Here is a 10000-nt window from a genome sequence, read left to right as displayed (position 1 = left end):
GATGTAAGCTAAGACTCGAATATCGGCCCTCTCTAAGCTCACTTCTCTCTCTTTCTCTCTTTCTTTGCCTTTCAGTTACTTCTCTATTGCTATTTTTCACCTTCCTTCTACATCTCCCCCTCCCATCTCTAGCCTTCCCTATCTCATCTTTCTCTTAGGAATTTCCCATATTTTCAAAATGACTACAAAATGAATCTGATAGTATCAAATTCGCTTTTCTGATACTTTTGCAATACAACGAAGAAAAGGAACCGAACTATATCAAACATATCCTTGGTTTAAACGTTACATCATTATGGACATTTTGTTTAATATGTGAAGAATATGAAACTGATTAATTCGTAAACCGTGAAATCCCTGTGTAAATAATTATATGTAAAACACTCAGAAATACAACTAGACGAAGAAATAAATAACTACCAACAAACATAATATAAGTCTTCGAAGAGAACCCTTAAATATGTTCTATTGAATTTTCCGTGACGTCACTAAACATTACGGGAACAACTGTGTTTATGACGTCAGTTTTTTTAGAAGCACCTCCTTGTACTTTTTTTTTTCACTAAAGCTAATCGGCGGGGATAACTTCTACCGGAGGCAAGTTTACCTTTTTCTACTGTGTATATAATTAGAGGACTCTTGAGTAACAAGCATTTGGCAGTTAACAAATGTAAAAACATTACACAATACAAACAAACTTCACCTCAATAAAACTCCATCTCCCATTTGAAATTAAGAACTCAAGATGTATGAAACCCACAATGTCAGCTTCCTTTCTCATAACCACAAAACACTGACGGAAATTTTCTACGTGAAAGTAGCGGATGGCAATCGCCGCGCGTGCGCAGGAACTCAACTGAGCCAATTAGAATCGCAGTAGGACATCACGTGACCGTAGGGACTAATAGAGCCAATTAGAATTGTAATAGATAATCACGTGACAATAGACGCGAGAATTTATGGAAACGGTTGGAATGCGAGGCAGTTTGGTAATGGTCGGCTCTTAAAGTGTGTGTTGGCAATTACTTCGACGTTTTCAGGATTATTGAGGCTGACCAGCGCATTGAAAGCACGAAGCACGGCAGTGGGAAGTACTGTGCATCATCTGCACTGTGAAATCTCGCTGACACCTTTGAGCCGACAGTGTAAGGTAAGATTTTATTCAGGAAACAAATTCAGACAATTAGATATATATACTAGGCATGGGGAGGGTGGGGGAGCAGTTGATTGTAAATTGGACTGATTATGATTATGAGATTTTGTTACATAAGAAGCCATAGTTAGTGATGTATAAAATATGCACGATCATAGCAAGATATAATATACGAAGACATTCGTCCTTTTAAGACAAACATTGAACGAATGTCTTAGAATGTGATGTCATTTTTCTGAAAATCCATTCGTGAGTTTTCTGGACATCCATTCGTAAGTTCTGTAGATTGTTACATTATTAATTCCGAAAATTATTATTTAGATTATTGGGCATTTACATAGTAGATACATCGGTAGAATGAAAGACAGGCTCTTTTAAACTATATGCCTACTATATGCATGAGCTCACTCCACGGTTCCTATTCCTTACGTGTACTTCTACTGCGACCTACTAATAATATGAAATAATTTTTGTATAGTGTGTATGCATTTATAGATACAAATGCATATCTATATGCGGTCTACTTACACATCCACATGTCTGCTTACACACATGTTCAGAAACACTCAAACATGCGCGCACGTGCAAATAAACAGGCATTCACACGCGTTTGTGTTATGGTATATCATAAATCAGATAAAAAAGAAAGTTTAGGCAATAACATTAATATTGTGACTACAGAGACGCTAACATAGTCTTAAATATGTCAATTAAAATGTCTGTCAGAGGTAACTGATACCTTGTTTTGTAGGTTAATCAAAACTTTCCAAACAAACTTCCGCTTACAACACTTACATAAATCGCGGTTGGTGTTTTGAAGAGATTTTGGAAACGTATCCGGTTTTCTGTTGAGCGATGGTATCAGTGATTTCTACTTACGTGCTTACCGGCTCATTGTTAGGAATTTAATAATTTGTTTTAAGTCATTCACATCATTTTTCTTGTTCGTAAGTTAGGAAGATATGCTGATATCCTTTCGGCCCATATGATTAATTTTCCATTTGACAGCTGCTCTGTCCACATACCCAGGAGCCCCAGGAAGATGTAGCAACTTTAAGTTCATGTTTGCATTCATGACGTCATGGGGCTACATATTTGCTCGAGATGACCCGATTGCCTACTCTTAAACTTTGCTGCACCATTTTTTTTTTCCAGAAGCCCGGTTAAAAGATGTATTTACTTAATTTTCGTGTAGTATATCAGTTCTGCAACAAGGGGCATTTCAGATAACTAAAATTATATAATATATTTCTAACAATGCCATCTTGGTAGTCTATCAGTAGTCAAATATTGGGGGAACTTTCTTTTTCGACCCTGTTATTCATTGATCTATTTAAACTTTACGATATAGACCAAAAATTAAGTCCATCCATTGCTCACTTATAAACTCAGGTAACAGGTAGTTCAATACATAGAGAAAGAATGAAATAAGGAGGGAACTGAGCGCTTCCATGCCTGATTATAGGTAAATTTAGGTAAAGCGAGCATAGTTCCCTAAACATTGATTTGTTGAGGAATTGGCCCATTCCTTGTAAATCGACCTGTGTGTGTTTTTTCTTATGCGAATGGAAAGCAGAAAATATCACCTATAGTATTACAGCTTCATAGGATTATGTATGTTATTATCTAGACATTTGGCATTATATTCACTAAATGGTCGGGCATTTGGATTAGAAATAAAGATAATGATAAATGTTGATGAATATGACCTGAAAACACGCGAAGAAAGTTTTTTACTTTCAAGTTGTAAAATATATCACAACCAATTAAAGTTGGTATCTTTGGAATCAACAAATATACTGCGTCCGTTTGATATTGCCAAGCAATTGCACTTCAAAATCGCAAATTATGTAATACCTTGACGCGCATATGTTTATAAGCATGAGTACGCACGCACGCGCTCACACACATACGTACACACACACACACACTCTCATATATACATACACACATATACGAATATATACATATATATACATATACATATATGCATATACATTTATACATATACACATACGTATACACATACACATACATATACACATACACATACACGCACACACACATACACATACACACACCCACACTAGGGTATTTCAATAATTGCAACTTTTGAAATGTCATTGTGACTGTACAAAAATAGGCTCCATATATCATAAAAATGAAATGTGAAAAAAATCAGCTTGATCTGATAACGTTTAGGGGTTGCACTTTTCAATTTAATATATTACGCATTTCCGCGGAATTGGGGCCGCGCAGCGGACGAGGTCCACGCACTTCGAACTTCCTCGCTAACGTTAAGTGATGATAGTTCCCTTCCGAATCGTAATCAAATTTGTGTCTTTAGGTGCAGGAAGTTCCTCGCTGACCTTGGGAACCTAAATATTGCATGCAACAAATTTCTCACAGACCTTAAGCACTTAAATACCGCATATAGCAAGTTCCTCAATGACCTTAGGTCGGAAGTCTTTCAATACTTCTAGTTCCTCACTGAACCTAATGGCCTGTAAGGTAATGCCGTGTTTCTTCAATAAGCATATAAACGTTAGTTAATTAATAACATTATTATACATTCCAACAAGCTTCTGTTGTCATGTTACTTGTTTGTGATATATTGGCACGATATAATTCGCTGAAAGTGTTTGATTGAAATTCAACCTTTTCTGGACGACAAATTGCTTTGAAACTTGTGACTAAATTGAAGAATTATATCAGAAATTTGGACTGAAGACTATTACTAAACTAAAGGCCATCACAAAAGTACTTAACACAAAGAAAGTATATTATTATACACAAGAGGAGAGTTTGAAAGCTTCGTTTATTGGTACTGAAATCATATCTTTTAAAGGCAAAAGACAACCGAGAGAGTGCTACAAGAAGACATCGAGTGGTATGAAGCAGAGTTAAATGGTAGTGCTGTATCCACTGGTTCTGCTGACCATAAAGCCATAAAAGGAAGGAATACAGAAATAAGAGGAAATGTAGTCTGGCAAATAAATTACTGAGTGAGATTCAGGAATGTGAAAACGATACAGATGATGAACAAGACAACGGAAACTTAATCTTCCTCAACCTTAGAAGATTTATCCACTTCTGATGACTGCCAGAAGGGAAACGGAAATACACAACGGAAATAATGCAACAAATTTTACTGATACTTTTTTTTTCTCAAGTAGTAGGTCTTGACAGCAGATTGATTCCTTTAGATACTACCATTTTCCGCAAGAAAAGGCAGGCTTCTATTGGTAAAAGAGATGACACTCTAGCTTCATTGAAGATAACCAATATGAATAAAAACATGTCATAACCTCAGGGAATTAATTGAAGTGATTGATTTTTATAAGGATATAAATGATGAGGTCCGTCTTCAGTGGCCAACTAACTTTAATGCTATTGACGGGTAACCAATCATGAACTACTGAACAGACCATGCAAAATTATTTTGTCTTGAGTCCTTAAAAGAATTTAAAAAACATAATATTGCCTAGGATATTTGTGCCAGTTGGTGTTAGGTGGTTAGGTTATATGTGTTCATCATTACATGTTTGTATATCACTTGATGTTGTACTTGATAAATTATGAAGTATTGAAAATGCTGATTTTCCATCCAAGACCAAAGTTGGCTTGAAAGACAATTTGATTAGATGCTTGGGGACATTGCAAAAGAACCCTACTGTTATCAAAGGTATCTTCGAGTTCTCCAAGATCCATTTCTTTTGCTGGCGAAAAGCTGTCATTAGTACAGAGCCGACAATATTTCAGGCAGCATTTGGGGCATCTCAAATGTGTTCAGAAGTAGGGATCAGATTAGGGTTTGACAAATCCTACTATGCATCCATCAGTAGATATCTGCATAACACAGATGTCATTTTCATGCCACTCTCTCACGATGGTGACAGCATACATGAGGTATTTGGTATGCTGAAAATGGAATCGGAAAAAGCTGGATATACAAACCAGCCAAACCTGAAGGATCGAATTTGGTACAATTTTTCCTATGAGAAGTTATGGAACCTCAGCACAGAAAAGTTTGTGAATGTCCCAGGTTTTTCGGTAAGAGTGTTTAGTTCCCCTTTGTTCTATCATATACGGGAAGATATGAATAAGGTATGCCATCTCTATGGCCAAGGTAACCACTCTGTATGGGAGGCTAAGAGTGTACTAATTCCCGACCATAATCAGCATTGTGAAAGACTGATTGGAGACATGAGGCGGTCCTGGGACTTCAATACCCATGTCTCTATATCAAATATACGGTAATTGCGGAAGAGATTGAAAGGAAATGTGGATAGGGTAATATAATATATGTGAGAATTTGTTGCCAATAAAAGATACGTTTCTAATTTGTAATATACTTTCACAATGTGTTTTATTATGATTATTTATAGAAAAGATACTCTTAAAAGTTAAAATTATACTATACACGATTGAATAAATCAACATAATTTGAATACATCGTTAAGTAATTACTGCTAAAATGACGAAGAAAATATAGAAAACGGGTAATTTCACCCCAGACTAAACTAATTATTTAATCGTATTTTTCGTATCTTTGAGTAAAAAGTGCAATAGGTAAATATTGATAAAAACAAATAAAAATGGTATCACTAGTCAAGAAAAAATAAATGGCGCCTACTTCTGAACAGTCTCCGTGAATTTGAAGGATTTTTCAAAAATCACCAATTATTGAAATACCCTAACCCACACCCACACCCACACCCACACCCACACCGACACACCCACCCACACACACATATATATATGTATATACATACATACATGCATATACTGTATGTATACATATAAATACACACACACACACACACACACACACACACACACACACACACACACACACACACACACACACACACACACACACACACACGTGTAATGTCTGGTATGATTTAACTGACATTTCAAAAACACCACCTTATGCCAGCGGTCGGGAACCTGAGGCTCTTTCAAGGGACCTGTGCCTCTCCAGCCCCTATTTACAGAATATTCATATCTATAGAAAATAAACGCTAAATTACTGACATAGATAACTACAACACCAAAGTCTAGGTGCTTTATGAATATAATAGTTTTAACTTCTGATGGCAGTTATTATTATTAATGTGCATTTGATTATCTTGTTTATGAGTATTTGGGACGAGGAAAATTCTTAATTAACATAGCGTGAAATTGGAGAAGATTAGTGCCATTTAACCTAACCTAAGCAGTCAGATGAAGAATATGAGATCCTTTTATTTCTTCTACTTTTGTTATCCCTAACATTTTGATGTACATCTCGTTATATGGTTAAGTTGGGTTTAGTGGCACGCTTCTTCAGATTTGCCGATTGAATGTAATTGTTGAATCTGTTGCAAATGCAGAATGATCTATTTATTTTATGCCTCAGCCACTGTGTGCACTGTGTGGTCTGTATTATTGCCCGCTTTTCGTAAGGACGATTTTATGACAGTCCTTCTGCGTGTAGGACATTTTCCTAAGAAGTCTTAAAGAAGATTGTGGAATCGAAGACTTTTTGTTCAGAAAAAATCATGTATGCCGGCCTGTTATACATCGAAATATAACGGAAATTATATAATCACATCATTTCTACCGAATTTTTTATACATTTTAGCAAGCTGTTTCTTGATTTTTTTCACCATAATTATGTTGCGTAGCCGTGATATAATACACAAAGGGGGCGGGCAACCCTTTTCGACCTGTTAGTTTTAAATGGATTTTGCAAGTATCTGTGACGGTAACCTTTTTGTGAAGATTACCGTGATTAAAATATGCGTCCGTATCCTTAGGCCTTTGCCATTACTGAAGGACGTCGCAAACGTTTTAATAGTATCTCCCGTAAAATGCGTTTGGACAGTGCGAAAACAGTGCGACTCGAGATGCGACTATGCGAAGACGACGGCGAAGACCAAGGAGCGAATATGACAAGGGGAGCGGTTGATTGTGTTAAGCCTTGCCCCGAAAGCTATTTCCAAGCCCTTCTTCGCCTCCTCATCATAATGATACGGTAGGTGTTGGTAACATTCTACCTTGTTTTCTGCTCCTTTAAAATAACCAACTATTAGCTAGCAGCAGTATACTAGCTGACATTATGTTGCACAGCCCTGCAGTACTTATGTAATAGACATGGTAAAATCTATCCTAGGTAAACCATTACCTAAATGCGCACACACACACACACACACACACACACACACACACACACACACACACACACACATTATATATATATGTATGTATGTATGTATTTATTTATTCGCACACATATTGGGATAGTGTGTGGGGTTATACATCACAGATCACAACTGCCAGTAAATTCTAAAGTATTGTAATTATCAATACAGTCACTCCCCATTCACTCAGTGTTTGTATTTTTGCACATTGGCTGTCGCTGAAATTTGCTGAACAGTAGATGCTCGATCCAGTCTTTTTTTTTTTTTTTTTTTTTTTTTTTTTTTCTTTTTTTTTTTTTTTTTTTTTCTTTTTTTTTAAAGATCAGTGGAACGGAATCAGAATCTTCACGTTTCGGACCTTTCGTGGATACCCTCCGACGTTAAAAATCAAAATGGATGATTTTGATAAAATAGTAAAACACGCGTGTAGGGTTTTGGAGTATCGGCGATTTTAAAGTAGTTGAAGAACAGCATTAGATGCCCAATTTGAGATCTTCACCGTCCTGTCTAGTTTAACGGTACCCATATTTCCATTTTTTGATGACAGTTAACGTCATGGGTAGATGGTGGGATGAGGAGAGGTTGAAGACGATTCCAGTCTTGAATTTAGGTGTCGGTAGATATTAATGACTGTCACACTATTTTTACAGACAGTTAACGTGTCTCGTTTAAGTTAAGGCTCCTTGATGATACTTCGTTGTGAGTAATTACTCAGTGATGGAAGTCATGAATAGCTCCTAGTAGGGAAACTCTTTGAAATATCCTTATCTGATGTGGAATGTTTTTCTTGTAGTAAGACTACTGGCATGGATCTGAAGTCTTCTACATTGACCTGCTGAATTTTAGGACAATTAGGGTTAAATAAGTTTCTCATCTTGAGAGTTCTAGGTGTTTCGCCATTTATCTAAAGTTGGCATTGACGTTCGTTAACGTCGTTTGTAGAAATGTTGATAGAAACAACCATAATGATCTGTTGACGAATAGTTCTTCAACCGTAAGAACGGATATTAGTAGGGTGGACCACCAGAAGGTAGCCAAACGCCTAACAAACGCCCATTCCCCTATACTGTTGTTGACCGATATAGTTGGCATTGACTTTGAACATCCTCATGGTCACCCATTCGTGTGCGACACAGTATCAAAAGCCTTGAAGTCAATGAATTTGGTACATTTGATGTTGAAGATACTTTTCGCCCAGTGTCCTTTGCTTGAAAATTCGCAGTGCCTTGCCTGTTTTTCAGCAAGATCTTAAGGGTGATATTGCGTTGGTGACTGGTTTGTGCAGTAGTTCTGATACAGTCTTCCAAGCGGGCGCTCAGTTTCTGTGTTTAAGAAAACAATGTTCCTTAAAGGTCATATGTAATAGGCACTTATCAACTACTGTCTAATTGTTATCACAATTGAATCAAATACTGGTTGCATTTTGTGCAGGTGTGGCCATTGTGGGAAGTTACAATGCAAAATTGGAAAAAATCGCTAGATTTCACTAACTAGATTTTTTATATTGAAGGATCTTTTTACTAATAAGTGAACATATCTAAAATAATGAAAGATTTATACACCAAAATCATTTGATCGTTTCATTGGTATTGTAACACATCTTTGTTGAATATCGGTGGCACTAAAAAGAGCAAGGTCCATCTTATGTGGATGCCACTCTGATAGTCATCTGACTTGGGGGTTGCAGTCCAGGTCAGTGCACTGAGACTGTTGTAGACTTCACTTCTTAGGGTGCTAATCATGACCTCTCCTGCTTTCCCAAACTCTCTTGGAATGCTGTCTACTCCCACTGATTTTCCCACCTAACGACATGACAGGTGCCTTAACTTATCTTGCACTGGTCAGATCTATTTCCAGTTGGTATTCTGTCTTGCTGAAGTTTTCCTCTGATTATCTGTTGCTTCCCAATCCAATCCCCTTTATTTTTTTCGCTGATCTCGACTTGTTTAATGAAACCCCTTGTGTTGCCTGGTTTCTTTAGTTTAATTTTTCTTCTTTGTTTGCTGTTCATTTTGTTACACAAATTTAATGTTTTCTGGTCGGTGTTTTCATTTGTTTCATTTACATCTGTTTAATGCGTTGGTCAACATTCCCATATCTGCTCATTGCATGTACCCAGAATGATTAGAAGTACAAATTCCCCTACTGGCATTGTCTCAAAGGCTTCGGCCACCCTCGAGAGATGCAGGTCAAGCCTTAATCGCCTATTTCCATAGTTGATGATCATAGAATGGAGTCAAGCTTATTATCACTAAATCGTGGGTATTTTCAATGTCGGCTTGTCTTGCCAATGTTCACAATAGGCAAGAAGCGCTTCTTTACCTTCATGTAATCGATTTGGTTAAAGGATTCTTCATAGGGGCTGTGCTTGGTGATGGACATTACTCTTGATTGATTTCTTTGATTACTTTTGCGATTAGTAATCTGTTAGTAATCCACTGTTATTCGATTACTGCCACCTGGAAACAGATTATGCCGTGGTATATTTTTAAAGTATAAGGTATATTTATGGTTTTAGTATACTCTTTCTTGAAACGTTTAGTGTCGCCCTTTCCGTCCTCCCTTCTTCCCCACCACCACCTAAACACCCGGGTGATAACGGGAGTGAAGGAGCAAGGCGAGCAAGTAAGCTCCTGAAAAAGAAGATAAAAATGAATAA

This window comes from Penaeus japonicus, unplaced genomic scaffold, assembly GCF_977035675.1.
Source record: "Penaeus japonicus unplaced genomic scaffold, GWHDUDI00000001_assembly GWHDUDI00000022, whole genome shotgun sequence".
Classification (NCBI taxonomy): Eukaryota; Metazoa; Arthropoda; class Malacostraca; order Decapoda; family Penaeidae; genus Penaeus; species Penaeus japonicus.
This window is presented reverse-complemented; position numbering follows the sequence as displayed.